Source organism: Bidens hawaiensis, unplaced genomic scaffold (genome assembly GCF_021521415.1).
Source record: "Bidens hawaiensis isolate Kalapana, Puna unplaced genomic scaffold, B.hawaiensis_p1.1 tig00021988_1, whole genome shotgun sequence".
In the NCBI taxonomy this organism is placed as follows: domain Eukaryota; kingdom Viridiplantae; phylum Streptophyta; class Magnoliopsida; order Asterales; family Asteraceae; genus Bidens; species Bidens hawaiensis.
Genome location: NW_027493402.1, coordinates 292,982 through 310,333, shown reverse-complemented (window position 1 = coordinate 310,333; position 17,352 = coordinate 292,982). Strand labels below are relative to the sequence as shown.

Below are 17,352 nucleotides of genomic sequence, written 5' to 3'. Positions count from 1 at the left end.
GGTTGATTTCCGGTTGATGATAATTTTGTCCATCGGTAATTTCTAATTAATGGCATGTTACTAATCGATTAATTTTTTTAATTCTCCAAAATTACTAACATAATCTTCGGTGATATTCTTTTAAGTAGAAGTGATCCGGTATGCAGAAAAAGAAAATCACTAGGCATGGAACCAAATAAAATTTATTTTGATTTGGGAATTAATCTCCCGGAACCTTGTATCTAGTACATATGACTGTACAAGATGATCGATATCATATGTTATATTTAACGTTGGATAATGTTTTTGATTTCATGCTATATATACTAGATCAGAAAACTTTTCTTTATCATAAATATTAGGAAAATTGGTTTTTATTGGTCCCAACTATTTTATTTTTGCCGGCGCTGGTCCCAACTATCATTTTGGCTGGCAATGGTCCCAACTTTCACATACGTTGATTCCATTAGTCCGCGACTAACGGAGTACTAACTCCGTTAGGTAAAAACTGATGTGTCCGTCCTAGTTGTCAAAATCAGCTGACATGGGCATCCTACGTGGACCGGTTGTGTATTATACTTAATCCCCAAATCTATCCCAACGTTCGATTACTTCAAAATCCCCAAATTATAGTCAAGCCCTAATTGAATCAATTTCAATCTCAAGCCTTAATCACACTAAAAGCCGCAGAGCAGTGTCCCATCGCCAAGCCCTAATTGAATCAATGCTAGAGCACTCTTCAACGAGCTTCATCCCATCGTCTAACAAGCCGCGGAGCATTGTCCTCTCTTCAACAGGACGATTCGAGAGTTTTTCAGTATCAACAAATGATGGTTCGATCAACTTCAGGGTTCTTTTGAAGCCTGTGAGTGGTGGTTCGAATTCGGCGATTTGTTGAATCGTGTCGATGACTAGTTCCAGCAACTTACCAACCATCAAAGGCTCCATTAGTGTGGAAGGAAACCCGTATTTGATTATCCATTATTAAAGATTAGGGCTTGTTGCTTGTTCGTCTTTCAATCAACTGGAAGGTGCAATTAGGGTTCTTGAGTTGAGAGAATTTGGGGATTAGGGTGGTGTATAATTGGGAATTTATGTTTGTAAAATGTTTAAGTATAAAATGTTAGTAATAATACATAGCCGATCCACGTAGGATGCCCATGTCAGCTGAATTTGACAACTAGGACGGACACATCAGCAATTACCTAACGGAGTTAGTACTCCGTTAGTCGCGGACTGGTGGAATCAACGTATGTGAAAGTTGGGACCATTGCCAGCCAAAATGATAGTTGGGACCAGCGCCGGCAAAAATAAAATAGTTGGGACCAATAAAAACCAATTTTCCTAAATATTATAATTCATATATATATAAAACTCAAATAAACACATGATATGAAACATTAGCCAGGTTCCAAATGGTAAACAATATTATGATAAGCAAACAAACAAACATATACATGTAACCTTAAAACCAGACCCAAATATTAAGGGCTATTAATTAAGGAATGCGTGTACATTATTCTGTTTAATAGGTCTAAAACAAAGTCATGTACAGATGAATCACTATAGTTTTTAAATTCCTACTTGCTCTCCCTCCAAAATACAGATGAATCAGTGTTAGCCTTGTATTGTTTTTAAATTCCTACTTGCTCTCTCTCCCATTAACCTCCCATCATTAATTTGTTTACATATATATGATTGCCATGCCAAAAGAAGTCTCTCTCTCAATATATATATATACATACAAATATCTAGATATTTAATGATGTTTGATCATATGATAAGTTGCTGTGTTTAAGATTATGTGGCCAAGGTTATCATCGTGGACAAAGATATTAACCAGAATGATGAGCAGCAATAACTCTGTGACCGATTTTCCGACAAGTCCGGAACTTATCATTAATGGTTTGCTTACAACACAAAACTACAAGTATGACATTAAATTAGCTTGTTTCATTGTCTCAAAAGATGCATTCTATCTTCGGTAACAAATAAAATCTTTTTATGTTTATTTTTATTTTTTCAATTTGAAGTATTTTCGTTAGCACGTGGAATGTTGGAGGTGTAGCTCCCGCAAGAGATTTGAATATTGATGATTTGTTGGATACACAAAATACTACTTGTGATATATATGTTCTTGGGTAATTTTTTCTTTTCTTAAATTCATAGGAATTAATTAACATGCAACAATTTTACTAACGTATCTCTAATGTTGTTTTAAGGTTTCAAGAAGTGGTTCCTCTAACAACTTCTAATGTTCTTGGGTTGAAGAAGGATAATGTTTCGAAGAAGTGGAACTTTTTGATCAGAAAGACGTTAAGCGATAAATCAAAAATCATGACCCCTAAAAGCGAATTTCGGTGTCTCATCAGTAAAAGAATGGTTGGTTTGCTAATATCGGTTTGGGTTCGTAGCTATCTTTATCAACTTGTACAAAATTCTAATGTCTCATGTGTTGGTTGTGGCATCATGGGTCTCCTAGGAAATAAGGTAAAAATTGCATCAAAGTTAATATATTATTTCCTATTCAAATTAATGTTGTTTCTTCTTATGTGTAACACAGGGTTTGGTTTCAGTTCGATTCTTGTTACGCGACACAAGCTTCTGCTTTGTATGTAGTCATCTTGCATCGGGAGGAGGTGAAGGCGACGAACAAAAGAAACTCGAACGCACATGAGATAATTTCACGTACAAGTTTCCCAACAACAAATGGATCTTCAGTTCACCTGCCCGGAGGGATTCTTGATCATGAGTACGCATACGTTTTAACTTGATATATTTCATAATTCAAATATTAGATATACATAATATATATACTAGTCTCCTTTACTTAAGTGGACAAAGTAACCTAATATACATAATGCATATGTATCTTCCACCATGGACTCTTTTAGCGATCCAAATTGCTTCATGAGTATAAAATGGAGCCAAATGGTTTTGAAATGCTAAATAACAAAGTTAATGAAAGGAGATGAGATATTTTGAATGATAAGTAAATTAACATATATAATTATTATACTAATCTCTTCTACTTAAGTGGGCAAAATAACTTATTATGCATGTGTCATCATTTCCCACCATCAACTCTTTTTTTAACAATAAGTTTCGTGTATTAAATTTTATTCATTAATAACATATAAATATTAAGTTAGTGCATATTAAAATTTGTTAGAAGTTTGTACGTATTACATATTTTTGTTTCGAACTTAAAACCTCACATTTCAAATGAGAATGAAAGGTTAATTAAGTAGATGGTTCAACACAGAAGTGTTAAACCTTAGACAAGTGAATCAAGAACACCAAATACGATATTGCATAAAACGTTTAAACGACTCTTTTCATTAATAGAAAACAAGAACAAAATACTTTTCTACTCTCTCTACTCTTCTCTACTCTCAACAAAAGAAAACTAATGATGGGTTTATATAGCACCCACAATTCTATCCTACTCAAACTAGGAAACATAATCTTACTAGACTTCTAATTTATTTAATAATAAATAAAATATAACTATGACACCAAGTTATTCAACTTGGTCCCTAAACTTTGGATCTCCACCAAACCGCCCCTTGAGATCTTCCGTACCACCCTTATACTTTTCGTATTAACCATTCGGGTCCTCCAAGTTGGTGTTGCTCCAAGTTTTACACTCCCTCTCAATACCAACTTCCATTGTTCCTCCAAGGTCCTTCACACCTTGTAACGCTCGCACGTCCTTGAGCTTGATTCTTGGATTCGACGTTTTCACTCTACCTTTAGGATTCTTTTTCCCGGTTATAAATAAGCTAGTTTCGAGATTATCACTGTTTAAAGCTGCATCACCCGATTCCAGATGGGAAACAACTTTTGCTTTCTCAACTTCATGACCAACTGTCATGGTACTCAAAGCAATTCTTTCATCCTCACTTGATGCATGCTCCCTCTCGAACTTAACTTCTTCATTTGTTCGTTCATTCGGATCACCCGAGCTTTGCATGAACCTCACGCAAACTCCAACGTCAACTTTGTTGGTTTGTTGATCTTCAACGTTTTCTATTCCACCATGACCACCCGTAACATGAGACGGAGCTACCTCCTCGTGCACTTCTTCAAACACGGTTTCTCTCTCGTCTTGTTCGGTTACCGTCACGGTTACGGTTACGTCTTGATCAACCGTATTTTCTTCTTCAACCAAAATTTCCTCATCATCTAAATTCAACATAACAATAGATGATTCCAAGTTTACCTTTAACTGATTCGACTCTGACACTTCCTTCGGACTTGTCCACCAACAGGAGCCTTCTTCAAACCATTCATCTACCAGATTCAGTTTGAATTCGGTATCAACTGTGTATTTTCCTTGAACCTCGGCCATATTAGCCTCCACATCCCACGGTTCTTCTTCTTTAACCACAGCTATATTACCTTCCTCCTGGGCTCTCGACAGTACCTTGCCATATGCCCTTTTTGTCCACACTTATGGCACCTAAAAGGAAACTGTTTTAGTTGGTACCTTGATTCCTTGTCTCCGTTCTCTTCATCCGATGAATCTTCTTCACAGTTTTCAACCCGACCCTTCCAGTTCCATTCTCTCTTCTTGGGTCGGTCACGTTTCTTGTTCTCCCGATATTTACTCTTACCTTTCTCGCTATAACGGTTATTATTTTTAGTAAACCGATGCTTATCCTTCCTTCCGACATACAAGGCTTCGCTCTCGGTTTTAATCGACACACCGGCTAACTGTTTTGCTAAAGCTTATTGTCCGGCAAGAATATTCTCGAACTTGGTTATACTCGGTTGGGTCGCCCACCCTTGAATAGCGGTAACAAAGCTACGATACTCCGGCCTTAAACCGTGGATGAGTATCCGCTTCATACGAGCATCGCTAACCCGAGACTGTGGATCGAGTTCTCCAATCTCACGACACAAATTCTTCACTTTACGAAAATATTGTGAAATAGGAAGATCACCTTGAGAAATCGTCATCAACTCACCTTCGACTAGTTGCAATCGAGCATCGTTCTTCTTCGTGAATAAGGTCTCTAGCGTATCCCACGCTTGCTTTGGGTATTCGAGATCTTGAATGTGATCAAGAACATCATCATCCACCGTCGTCTTGATGATAAACATCGCTCGGGCCCGCTTTCACCTGCCACTTCCCGATACCACCGTTAATATCGTTTGCAGGTTGTCTCGTCTCGGTACCGTTCGTTACCTGCCAAAGATCTTAACCTTGAAGATACGATTTAATGCATGTCGACCATTGTTTGTAGTTGCTTTGATTCAGTTTCTTGCTTCCTCCTACGACCTGGAATTCTGCCATCGTTTTGGATTTGTTGTTATGATTCTTGCTGCAATCGATTCCTTTGCTACAACTGTGATCGGTTTCTTTTAAGTTATGAACAACGCTTCTTTGCGAAAATAACTATCCCCAGAAACACTGGTGATCAAACGGTGCTGACAGAAATAGTGCTATAATATCTCACAAATCAAAACGTGGATATTGAATTTTGATGTATAGGTTAATTCATGTAGGACAAAAACACAAACATATTGTGTGGGGCCGCGGTGATGTAAATCTCAACAGCGCAATTATAAATAAAATTGTGGTTTGGACTTTGTGGTGATCATATGGGTGAACACAAAATAAATCAATATATTATATATTGAGCAGCAATATTATTTTTCACCGACTACCTACTTCACCTTTTGAGTATAGCTCAAAAACAAATAACTTTTCCTGGCCTCTTTATTATTTGCCACGCAAGAAACAAAGCACAACCAAATCTTCTCTTCTTTTCATCATCTAACACTCTCCTTTTTCTTCGATCGATTTTCTAACCTCTTATGTCTTTGATTGGAACCACTACCGCAATCAAGACTTGTTGTCGATCGAAAACACGAGCCTGGATCGTTAGGCTCTGATACCACTTGTTAAACCTTAGACAAGTGAATCAAGAACACCAAACACGATATTGCATAAAACGTTTATACGACTCTTTTCATTAATAGGAAACAAGAACAAAATACTTTTCTACTCTCTCTACTCTTCTCTACTCTCAACAAAAGAAAACTAATGATGGGTTTATATAGCACCCACAATTCTATCCTACTCAAACTAGGAAACATAATCATACTAGACTTCTAATTTATTTAATAATAAATAAAATATAACTATGACACCAAGTTATTCAACTTGGTCCCTAAACTTTGGATCTCCACCAAACCGCCCCTTGAGATCTTCCGTACCACCCTTATACTTTTCGTATTAACCATTCGGGTCCTTCAAGTTGGTGTTGCTCCAAGTTTTACAAGAAGATCATAACTTTATGTGAGAACAGAAATTAAGGACAGTATACATACTTATTTTTCATTTAGGAAATTTCAAATAAGAATTCAAATGCTATTTTATTATCTCTTCTAACATTCCAAATAATATGTAAAAAAAATCGTTTTTATATACATTTGTAAATCATGTATATATAGCCATATAGGAATGTTGCAAGTAATGTATATTTACGTATATGTTTAAAATTAGGAAAAAAAATGTATAAACAAATTAGTTCTACGGTTTTTCTGTGTACATAACATAAACACATGTATATAAAAGTAGATGTTTAAAATATTATTAGTCATTGATATATTAAATGATTTATATCTATAGTTGTCCCATTAATTTAGTTTTCCATAATGAAATATTAATGAAATCTCACTGAGAGGTAATTCTAAGATTAATGTTAGTAACCCTAGATTTTAAACCTTTTCTTCGTATTTAATTAAGATATTTTTAAATTTTCTTATATATAAATTTCATTAACTTGTATTTCACATAAAGTTTTATTTAATATTCCAAAACCATAAAAATATATTTTTCAATAAAATAAAACTCGCTTTTTTAAGTTTATATTGGAATATAGGTAAAAAAAAACCGATTTATATGTAATACTAAATCTTATAAACCATTCAAAAAAAAACTAAGGTGTACCTTAATTAATGACTATCGACGAAAGAGAAAATAATAGGGGTAAAGTCTGTGAATAGCATTTTTTTTTATTTCAAGGTTTATATGAGTTATTTAAGTTTTGAAAAAAAAACATTAAAGGTAAAAACAAAACAGACTAGTTATAACATATATTATTTTTAAAATAAATAAATAAAACAAAAAATAGAGTAACCATACATACTTTTTAGTGGAGGCATTGTAATGTTATAACCTAAGATAATTATATTTTTTTAATCGAATTTTTAACTTTTGTTGTTCATGGGATTTGAATCTAAGATCTTCTATAACGTTTCAACCCAAGGTGTTTAAAACTTTGTTTTTGTCAATGGACCATCAACCCATTGATCCAAGATCTTTATATTCAAATTAGTTTTGTTTTGCAAAAGTGATAAATAGCACAGCTTAACTGACTTCTACTTCGATGTAAATTGAATGAAATTACTTAGAATTGATTTTAAGACCACTAAAGTCATTATATTATTATTGTGTTGTTTGACAAATTTTTATAAATGTTAAAAGAGATCAGATTAAGTAACTTAAAAGCATGTGTTTGAAATTTGGTTACTATTAATTAGTTAATATAACTAATAAAGTGATCTGCTTTTGATAAAACATTAGCTTTGCCATTAAAATTAGGGTACAACTAATAAAGTGCGAATACGACATAAGTAATAGAAGGTCCTGGATTTATTATTGTTTGATACTCTAATGTTTCTGATTTGTCGATAAGTTACTGCATAATAAAAGCTGGAACATTATATAACTAGTTTCATACCCGTCCGGTGGACGGGCATTTTAACGTTATTATGACATAAGTATATTTTATTCACATTATTTGTATAATACAGAACCAAGTTTCTAGTAGATGTATTTTAACTTCTTAGTATTAATAAAATTAAAACTTAACCAATATATTCACCCAAAAATGCTTTACTAAATTAACATTAATAACACCCTTGAATCATTCTGCAAACTGCAAAGTATTCACTTCATATCAAAAACATATATGTATATAACATGACTGTTGTAGTTGCTTTAATGAAAGAAAACTAACTGCAACACTAGAAACAAACTCCATTTTCCTCTTTTTAAATTTGCAAGTTTAATCAATCATTTGCCACCATTTGTCCTATACTTGAAACATATGGTTACCGAGCTCTCCGGCTATATTCTTCAAACGACATGAACACTCGTTTAAGATTTAATCGTCACCGAAAGTTGTCTTCTTTCCTGAAAAAGAAAACCATTTGCTTGTAAGAATCTGCTTTTGCCTAATGACTTGGTTAAACTAAAAAGGGAATATAAAGAGCATATACCTTTAACGGGTGTTGTCAAGCGAGGCGCGCTAGGTCCACGTCCTGTGCTGCCACCACAACCACCATCTCCGCCACCAAACCTACCTCTTACGCCACTCATGCCATGAATTAAAGCCACCACAAACTCCACCACGTCCTGAACTTTCTCCTTCACCTCTTGGTTTTCTTCCGTCACAATTACGTTTCCTCCATTAAATTCAGTTCCATAGAGTTCAATAGCCTTGTTCAATGCATCACAGTCAGCAAAAGCTATGAAAGGGCAACCCTGGAAAAAAAAGTTTCACACATCTAAGATCAGAACATCCTGCTATACAGCAAGTATGTAATAAAACCTATCCTTTTTTAGAGCATGTAAACAGTCAACTCTCGATTTTTACTGGCATAAACCTGAAACTAAAAGAATATTAATTTTGATGATACATCCTGATATAGAAATAACATTTGAAAGTAAATAAGAAGATTCAATCAAAAATGTTCTAAAAACTGATGGATGTTACTCAAAAGCTAATGTAGTTAATAAGGAGTTAAGGACTATAAATTATGTGTGATCATATATTTAGTTTTTATTTTTATTAAAAGCTAATCCATTACTTGTAAGTAAAAGGAAGAAATATGAATAGCTAATTTACCAAAGCGGGAACTCATTTGTGTGTTATCGGAGCATCGAGATCCCACCATGAGTGGGTATCTAAAGATATCAACACTTTGTAAGCCTGTAGTAAGGGTAGGCATTCATCCAGACTCCTCAAATCACCTTGCAGCATTATAATTTATAATTAGGAAAAACAACAACTTATTTTTTAAATGTAAACTATCATCAAAATTCTTACATTTTTCTCTCGGAGTAAAGCGAAGTTCATTGGTGTCCTGTTCGGCCTAAAAAGCATGAAGAAACGAACATTCTAAATATCATGATTAAGTCACATGAAAGTTTTTTTTGTCATGGCAATTATATAATTATTTTCAAATAAAACTATAAATCCTAAAGAACAATAGGTTTAACCCTGTAAGTTCAATCGAATATTGGTTTACCTTCAAGTCAAATTTATGTTGGATCGAGCAAAGAATAAAATGTAGATTAGGATCTCTAACCTGAACTTACCATTTCTATAGATAATAATCCCTACCAAAACCATATATAATCAAAATGGAGCAATCTAATAACTTTTGAAATCGTAACAATAGATTGTTGATTGGTAGAAATATAAATTTACCATTGGCCTGAGGAACTTAATTGATTGTTGTATGATCACAATTCGTCTAAGTGAAGATGTGCGTATGAGAGAGCGAGGAACTGCCCCCTCATTTGTGTATATGTTAGGGTTTGAGAGGAGTGTTATGCGGAGAGACGTGAGCGGGAGTTGAAGTAAGAAAACTGCTAGTAACCTCTCCTTCTAGAAGGTATTTCATGACTTTTAACGACTGAGATTGCTTCTCAAATTCAAACAAAATATGGTTACTTGCATTGGGAACAATAATATATTTAATTATAACTAGAAAAGGGTTTCACATTCAACTTTGTTTTTCCAATGATAATAATTTATCAAGGAGATAGTCCAATGGTTTTCAAGATTTGTGTCAATTAAATAATAACTATTAATTTATAAATTTCATAAGTAATTGCAATTATTGGTGTTATCTGGGTTATGATGGTGACTAGTTTGGGTGTTATTGGTCTAAATGTAAAACTTCTGTCTCTAAGAACCTTGGTCTTTAAGGGGTCAAATTCATGACATTTGACACATTTTTCTCAAAGAGTCTTTTAAAGACAGAATTGTTATTTGATAAAGTTATTATTTTTTGTTTTAGAGGTACTTGAGTAGGAAATATAAGTGTAAATTATTTTGGATAGAGTGGTTAATTAACCCTCATTAATCATGTAATTTTCTTGTTTGTCGTCTATCTAGTTTATTGTTAGTCGGTGGTTCTAATAAAAAAAGTTTGTTGTAAAAAATTAATAAGCAAGAATGTTTACCCAAACATAAGAGAGGACGGGGCACTCATGGGTAGTACTCATGCATCGACCAATCATACACAATTATTTCATTTATACCTTTAAGTAACCACAAACCATAAAATAACCGGAAACACATACTCACAAGTACCCTAGGACATTTTTTGTTTAAATTTAAAAATAAATAAACAATTAAATGTAATTAAAATTAAAATTTCATTGAAAATTAATGAGTGTTTAATTTTTCAAAGACCTCAAATGGGTTTGCTATGTGGTAAACCTTTGCCACAAATTGTAATTTGGCAAACTACCCACATAGTTAGGGTGGATTTGCCATGTAATAAACAACCCATAAACCTTACCCACACTAGTGCTCATTCCCCTCTAATAACCATTGTGTTACCTTTCACTGATCTCTAAATAGTAAATAATCTTATCACAACCAATTAATCCTTAATTTGAATGTATATTGAAGGTTTAAAAATGTTCATTGTGTATTTTATAATTATATAGGATGTAAATTTGCAACACCGATTAATAATGTAATATATTTACTGTGCGTACATTAATTAAATATTTCTAAAACTATATTTTGTTTTCTATGTAGAAACTCAAATTGAAATGATTGGACGAGTGGAGTCTCTATTAAGTATTAAGTACCGTTTAATAGTTTACTTAGTAGGAATAAATTTATATTTTTTAAACGATTAAATCACAAACCACTAATCATACTTCTAATTTCTTTGAGTGATACAACTAATATTATATATTTTGCCTGGTGTAAAATGCATGGTTCAAATATTTTTTTTAAATTAACATCAAAATAACTAGTAATATTGTTTCATGAAAGAACTCAACGTAACAAATTGATATTTTTATATTTAAATAATGAAGGGTTACTTACACTATAACTTACAACATTATATATGTATTTCTACAAAATTCATTTATTTTTATTTTAAATGTAATTAAATTGCTCGGTACATAAAAATAAATCAATCACTATAAGATGCTAACATTATCGTTTTTATATTGTTCTGCATTTCCTAGTTGTCTTTAGTTTACGATTGGTGTTGATTATTATATCGAAACAATAACTAAAATGATTTAAAATTTTGAATTGACATAGACTTTTCCTACAAAAGTTCGTCAACATATCTTTCGTCTCCAATTATGTCAGTTTCAAGTTAATTATACTATGCATCCTAGTTCTTAAATATCTAAATGGTATGTGGCTTCCAGTTAAATTAAATTTTAATGCTTTAATGATCATATTACATATGTTTAATTACACATGTAAGAGCATTTACAATAGCTTTTAATCATGAACTTCAAATCTAAATTATAAGTGAATAAGAAAAAAAAAGTGTAAGTTATTTGACTATCCATCGGAGCCATCGTCCCCATCTCGATCAATCCTAAATTTGTTAGGGGAAACAACACTACTCCCCTATAGTTGAGGGTTACTATTCACCTTATAATCATTTTTTAATATTTTTTATGAGTTTGTGAGTGAAAGAAAGATATATAATAATAAAAATATTGAATAAAAAAATATTCTTAAATTGGAATAGTGACGATTTTTAGTTAGATTTGAGGGTTATGAATGGGTAGTCTACTATGAATGCTCTAATGGCAAACGTCTGTGTCCTTCTAATGAAGGTTTCGTTTAGGTTGCAGGGTAAACCCCTTTTTCCTCACGCGTGAGATGAGTTGGTAAATGAGTCATGCATCCGATGTGGCAGAGGGGTCATGTGTGTGACACCTCTGGAACACCGCCTCTCCCCTTTGTTGGTCATGCGTGATGTGAGGATGGTGACAATGGTCACTCCCGTCACGCACTCTCCCTCTCCTTTTTGGTATTAATTAAAAAAAAGGAAATGGAGAATGAAGAAATGATGTATACCCCTATGTTCAAGGGTGTTGAAGGGTAATGTTGAATGATGAGGAGAAAGTTGACGTGATGAATGAAGGAAAATGAGGCCACCGGTGTAAACCCCTTAGGCCTTGGCCATAAAAATTCAACTAGATTTTTGTTTTGAACCACTTTGAGGTCATAATTCGACTTAAGTGTTACATTTTACTTGTTCTCATTATTAATGAGAATCGTGGTTTTGCCAATAATCGATTCTCACGGTAAAGAAAATAATTATGCATCATCAAGTTGCTAGATAATAACTAAGGTTAAGTTTAAGAAACAATTATTTTTATTATAGGCACTTTTCGAAAAAGTCATAGGTTGTCGCTTTTTCTTTTAACACATTTCGTCGTCTTTGGGACTTGGTCGGTCACCTTCGACCTATAAAATGCTTAAATCAATTTTTAATCCTTAAATTTTCTTTTCACACATTTGTTATAGAAGCAAGGACAAATAACTCTAGAATTTTTAATGTATATTCATTATTTATGTTTAATTATTTGGTTCACAAATATTTAGCTGCAGTCTTGTAGTGTTGCTCGGAGACTTCAATTATCGGATTTCATTGCCGGACAAGGAGACAAGGTTGTTGGTAAACAAGAAAGATTGGAGTATGCTTATCGAATACGATCAGGTAACTGAAATAACATAAAAGAGAATTTATGGGGGGAAATAATGTTTTAACGGATTTTCTATTTAACAAAGTTGCGATTGGAGCTCGTGAATGGTCAATTTAAAGAATGGAACGAAGGAGAAATCAACTTTGCTCCTACCTATAAATATTTTCCCGACTCAGATGAATATTTCAGCAAGGATTATGAGACAAAACGTGCGCCCGCATGGTAAAATCCCCATCGTTTTTATATAATGACGCATGCTTACTTATTTTGCAATATATAGACTTTATGAACGAGTCCACATACATTATAGGTGTGATAGGATAATATGGACGGGTGAAGACCTAAAGCAAATACTATACGACAGAATTGAATCTAAAAATTGTCAGATCATAGGCCCGTGAAGGCTATATTCTCTACGCGATGCTAAGTATCACGATGCCAGAACTTGCATTTTTACAACGGGTCGGGTTAGAACTCATAATGAGAGATGAATATTCAACCAGTTGTGGCTAATAAGCTCTCAAATTAGAAAGAAAAGTAACCTGAGGAAAGTGATTGGCTTGCTTATAAATAAGTAAGAACGAGTTGTAGATATTTTGGTGACATTTATTGAGAGTTATGTGTACTATAATATTGTGATCCCACATCATGTTTGATTAGACAGATGTTGATGAAAATAAACCTTAAAACTATTACCAAATTGTCCAATAATATAAGTTAGAAATTCCTTCAAAAGGGCAAAACGGTAATTTTCTTGCAATTTTAAATTTTAATTGGTACATCGTTTTGTAGTTTTGAATAGGAAATAGTTGAAGAGTGCGGTGATAATTGGTATGACGCAAAGAGTGAGCAATAATTGATGTGACCTACCAAATTATATGTGATTAGATCATATGTTAAACAATATTTTATGTAACTAGCTTGTGATTAGATCATCTTTTTAACTGTTTTCCCTTGTTTCATGCATGCATTCGTGTAATATAACTTTTTTTCAATTCAACGACTATTTGAATCCTTGATGGATCACTGACTCACCCGATAATCTTCGTTCCCTGAGTATGGTATCTTGGGATGCCAAAGCTGGCACGTCCCCGATGGGTGATAGATTAATTTGGGCTATGCGTTCGTTTACGTGGTTGAGTTTGTAAAATAAAAATATTATTTAATTGAAAATTCAAACTATTATTATTATAATACAATATCTACAAACGTTCAATAACTAATCATAAGATGACTTAAAATGACTAGATATTTGGTTTTGTAGTTAAACGATGGGTTCACTGCATATTATTTGGTTTTGTAGTTAATTATGGGCACACAGAGAAGCACCCCTTAACTCCATATACGCATCACATCACATACTTTCTTAATGTACAACTAATTCTTAAATTATTGAGTGTGTGTGTAAAGGATTTTAAAGCCGGTTAATATTTTAACTCATCTTGTCTTTAACATCCCATAACCAATGAAGAGAGTAGTATGCCACTCGTTATCCCTTACTAAATCAACTTTAACGTCATGAACATTAAAGTATACCGTATACGCCTATGCCTTACCACTTACCAGCTACCCCTAAGGCTATTGGGTGTATATGCCATTTTGCTTCTCAATTTACACTGCCACATCATACCCCACTCTACTTAACTTTCTTTCACAATACTATGGAAATGGTTATTAATTTACCAATTCATCACTTCTCTCTATTTTCATATAAAATAATAATAATATATAAAACTAGAAAAAATTAATTAATAATAAAAAAATATGAATGTAAAATTAATGATAAATTAAACTTATGTATTTTGCCAAACTTACCGGTACAAACAAGTGCCAAATTCGTTTATGAAACCAAAAATTATATTTTTTTTTTCAAAACAAATTTGTTTTCGTTAAAATTTATACAGGGATATTCATAAAAAATATACAAACAAACCTATGTAGTTAATATAATTTTAAAAAGTTATTAAAAAACAACTTATTAACTAAAAACTAATACACCTACTTAAATAATTTGAAGTGGTTAAAAAAACATTATAATTAGAATATTAAATTAAAATACTTCACTTTCTTCTCTATCTCAACCTCCATCATCTTCTCTGCCCAACTACTCAACCACCATCTTCTCAAAAAAATCACAACTTTTGTGGATGTCGCAAGATTTTGAACGAATTCGTCATGTATAACAATCGATTATTTCAAATGGGTTTTCTATTGTTAATTTTGGTTTTGGTGGCACAGGTAAAAAGTTAAAAGGGAGGGGAGGATTTGAGCGGTGGAATAATCGGTAAAAGTTCCACGGTTTTTTCACCGTTGGCGGCACCAAAATGATGGGGGTGGTGTTTGCCGATGGCAGTTTGGGCGGCAAAGAAACACCCACACCGTTCAGCCTAATTTGGTAATACGATATAAAGAGCAGTGGGCCCTTTTCAGTTTGGTGCGGTTTTCTTAATTATACTCTATTTATCTATTACGGGCTGATATTTTCCACGTATCTATTCGGCCCATATGAATTATCATCATTTTTAAAAGCTAATATATTGTATTATCAAAGAAACACTTTTCAATCGTATCATTAGGTGCATTTTTTATTTTATTTTTTTGTAATCATATCGATGTCCATTTAGGCAAATTAAAAATTATATGATATAGAGTCAATGATCACTGAAAGAATATTAGAATATTGCTATTATGAGTTGGAATAATTAATATTTAACCATAAAACATTTTGGGTGTGTTTAAGATTGTTTTTTTAAGGACAAAAGGACTTTTTATAAAAAGGCCTTATAACATATAACTTTTTGTAAAGGAGTTCATAAGAAAAGTGTTTGGTTTAATTTATAACTTTTTGAAAAGGAGTTCATAAGAAAAATGTTTGGTTTAACTTATAAGAAAAGTTCAAAAAGACTTTTTTGAACAAATATATAATATAAATTCGTTTACATATTTATAATTTCTCAATTAGACCATATTAATATTGCATTTGAATTGTTAAAAAACACCCAAATACACAATAATAACAAAATAATGCATACTACATTCATATCCGCGATTCCATTATACTTAAAAAAGAAATAACACATAATCTCAAACAATAACACACATCTAAGATTAAAACAATAACACATTAATGTCAAACGATAACATAGGTAGAAATAACACATAATGTCAAACGATCATAAAAATAGAAAAAGTAGAAAAACAACACATAGAGTCAAACGATATGATATAATGTGAAACGAAATATCATTCTTTCAAGAGTAACATAAGGAGTTCCATCTTTGCTTCGTGAGTCGTTGGATACATAAAAGCTTTACGATTTTGCATTTTGATGAAAGCATGCAATGCGTGTGCATACTCTTTGGAACCTTCTTCGAAACCGGGAAACGTGTTGACAATGTTCATGCAATCTTCAATTGTTGGGAAGGGTTCATTTGGTGGAAAAGTTTGTATGCTTTTTGTTGATAAGGCATCCAACACAACATCTAGCTTGTTCTCAAAAGATGTAGTTTTGCTCTTTTTTGAACGTTGTTTGCCAACACTTTTAGACTTCCATTTAGTCAAACTATTTTCAAAGTAACTAGGAAACAAAGGCTCATCTAAACTCATTTCATCACTATCTCCTTTGCCCTCTATATTTTGAAATTGTAACGGAGTCATAGTTTGATCTCCTACGGCAACCGAATCCCGAAACAAATGAGCAAATGAGTCTCAAATATTTCCAAATTTGCGCCCCTAAATTTGGCAAAGTCTTTATCAACCTACAAGATAAATAGATTATGTATGAGCGGTGTTCAATGTGTATATAAATGGATTTCACTATGCAATCATAACAACAAATTATTAAAAATAATAATTTAAATCACCTTTATTTTCTCCTCCAACCACTCAGGCGATGCATCAATTAAGCTTCTCGTCCCACCGATCCCAATTTCAAGTCTCATCAAGCGATCATAAAGTTTCCATTCTCTTTTCATGGCGTCCCATTTGTTTTTTATCAAGGGTTATGCATGTTTTCTCATACTGGTTTTTGCTATATTCTCCCACCCAACCTTATTAAAGTTAGTACCGGGTCTATTCCTTTTTCTAAGTTCAAGCAAGCACACATCGATAAACTCCTTGAATGCATCATAATTCCACACGAATTTTGGTTTTTTTGTTTTAGTTGATTTTTCACAAGCAACAACATTTGGGCGGTTTACATCCATTATCTGATACATGGCAGCAAATCAATGTAGTCCTAAAATCACATTCTATAAACCTAAACAAACTGCCATTGTTTTTTTTTTTCTCTTTGCACTTCCTACAGATTTTTCATTTAGTATGTAACTCGACCCTATAACGTATATATTCTAACCATATTATCTATCAACGTTTGCAATTCTGTTTAGCAAATAATAATCAAACACACCCTAAGTCAACAGAATGCATTTCAAAATATTACCTATTTAACCAATATACTTAACCACAATAATCCACATCGCTGGTCACAATAATGCACTTGAAAATTATTAACCCATAGCTAATTATTAACACATTAGTAATAATAATAATAATAATAATTATTATTATTATTATACATAACA

At 32.8% G+C, this 17,352-nt stretch overlaps 1 protein-coding gene and 1 pseudogene across 2 annotated transcripts in view; one reads left to right on the top strand and one right to left on the bottom strand.

Annotated features, from left to right (window-relative positions):
- LOC143564327 (purple acid phosphatase 8-like) overlaps positions 1-17,352 on the bottom strand; it is a 100,948-nt gene that overhangs the window by 49,954 nt on the left and 33,642 nt on the right. The window lies entirely within an intron of this gene.
- Positions 1,782-13,241, top strand: LOC143564333 (type IV inositol polyphosphate 5-phosphatase 9-like; annotated as a pseudogene). Its single transcript, XR_013140849.1, has 7 exons — positions 1,782-1,909; positions 2,013-2,120; positions 2,202-2,469; positions 2,543-2,731; positions 12,675-12,783; positions 12,855-12,991; positions 13,080-13,241. The product of XR_013140849.1 is annotated as a type IV inositol polyphosphate 5-phosphatase 9-like (transcript).